The sequence below is a fragment of the Miscanthus floridulus genome, chromosome 7, assembly GCF_019320115.1.
Source record: "Miscanthus floridulus cultivar M001 chromosome 7, ASM1932011v1, whole genome shotgun sequence".
NCBI lineage: Eukaryota > Viridiplantae > Streptophyta > Magnoliopsida > Poales > Poaceae > Miscanthus > Miscanthus floridulus.
Genome location: NC_089586.1, coordinates 52,061,766 through 52,063,907, shown reverse-complemented (window position 1 = coordinate 52,063,907; position 2,142 = coordinate 52,061,766). Strand labels below are relative to the sequence as shown.

General features: G+C 37.6%; 1 long non-coding RNA gene across 1 annotated transcript; it reads left to right on the top strand.

Moving 5' to 3' along the window:
* The first annotated feature begins 1,119 nt into the window (after nucleotides 1–1,119).
* On the top strand, nucleotides 1,120–1,476 carry LOC136463224 (uncharacterized). Its single transcript, XR_010760940.1, has 2 exons — nucleotides 1,120–1,157; nucleotides 1,265–1,476. It is a non-coding gene; the product is annotated as an uncharacterized lncRNA (long non-coding RNA).
* The last annotated feature ends 666 nt before the right edge of the window (nucleotides 1,477–2,142 follow it).

The following is a 2,142-nucleotide window of genomic DNA, read 5'->3' as shown; positions in this document are numbered from 1 at the left end:
CCAACGGGATAATTTAATTTTAAGAGAAATGAATTTCTGATAATTTTGATGTAATTATAATATTGTTATTTTCTGACCAACGTTGTTAATAACAATATTATAACTTTTGATCCATGAGAAATCGTGCATTAATTTTACTTCTGCCCAACGGTGATGTAAATTGTTTTGCATGGATGAATTATAAGTTTTAATTTGACGAACGTTGAGTTAAAGCATGGAATTTTATGTATAAATGATTCTTACTTACTCTGGTATGATTTCAGGAGGCAAATGCATTGTGAACATTACCAACATCCCAACACTCAACGGAACCAATCACCGTGTGTGGCGGGAGAAGTATGAATTGGAACTTGCGTTGGGAGAGGTCGATTTTGCCATCACCTCACCGTGTCCTACTGAGCCAGAGGACCCGGTGAGAGGTGACAATGAATCTGACGCTGATTTCGCTTCTCGGAAGCGTGATCATGCTGAAATAAGAATAAAATATGACCTTGAACATAAGTAATGGACTCTCTCCAACCGCAAGTGCCTATTGGTAGCCAAAGCCACCATAGAAGAACAGATAAGGGGCTCAATCCCTGAATGTGCTACTGCTAAAGAATATCTTGAGAAAATCAAGAGTCAGTTTACTGGGTCTACCAAGACCACAGCAAGTTCACTGATTAAGAAGCTTGTGAATGAGAAATTCACTGGTGGTAGCATAAGAGAGCACATTTTGAAGATGAACACTACGGCATCTAAGCTAAAAGAAATGAATTTGAAGGAGGAGGATTTCCTAATTCATTTGATTTTTACTTCTTTGCCAAAAGAATATGACACATTCATTGTGAACTACAATATGCAGCCTGAAAGATGGGGCATAGAAAGACTCATCTCAATATGTGCTCAAGAAGAGGAGAGGATAAAGTCCTCACAAAGTGAATCTACTCATTTTGTGAAGGACAACAAAAGAAAGAACTTTAATGGCAAGAATCCTAAACCACAAGGGAAACCTAAGTAGGATAAGTCCTCTTCCTCCAGTTCACAGGGAAAGAAACTCTAGGATTCTGAGAATCAGCAGTATGGTGGAGCAGAAAAAGATCAGTGCAAGCACTGCTTCAAGAAGGGACACTACAAGAGGGATTATCCAGACTTCCTGAAATCTCTGCTAAAGAAAGGTGATGAATTTATTACATTTATAGATGAATCTCTGTATTTATGTTATGATAAATCCACTTGGTGGGTTGATTCAGAAGCAACTACTCATGTTGCAAATTCTTTACAGGGGTTAAGTGGGACGAGAACCTTGCAAAGAGGAGAAAGAACGATTAAAGTTGCAAATGGACTGCAAGCCAATGTTGAAGCCATTGGAGTTTTTTCTTTAGAATTGAATAATGGTTTTGTACTTAGACTTAAAGAAGTACTTTATGTTCCCTCTTTGCGTAGAAATTTGATAAGTGTTTCGAAACTTGATGATGATGGAATTGATTGCCATTTTGGTGATGGCAAGTGTAAGATACTGGTTAATAATAAATGTGTTGGTCTTGCCTTCCGACAAGACAAGCTTTATTTATTATCTTTTGCTGAAAATGTGAACAATGTATGTGATGAGAATGTGAATGATTCCCCATCTACGGATGTAACTAAGAAGCGGAAGAGAATTGATACTGTCTCTTCGAAATTATGGCATTGTCGCTTGGGCCATATTTCGAGGGGGAGAATGGAACGATTGGTTAAGGAATCAATTCTCCCACACTTAGAATTTTCAGATTTAGAGCAATGCATTGATTGCATCAAAGGAAAGTATGTCAAAAAAATTAAGAAAGATGCCAAACGAAGCACAGGAATTTTAGAAATAATCCACACAGATATATGTGGTCCTTTTCCTGTGAAAAGTGTGGATGGTTATGACTCGTTTATAACATTCACAGACGACTACTCTCATTATGGCAATATTTATCCAATTAAAGAAAGATCGGAAGCATTGGATAAATTCAAAATATTTAAAGCTGAAGTTGAAAATCAGCACAATAAGAAAATAAAGATAGTACGATCAGACCGAGGTGGAGAGTACTATGGGCGACATACCCCATATGGCCAAATTCCTGGACCATTTGCAAGGTTCCTACAGGAAAATAGCATAGTTGCTCAGTACTCTACACC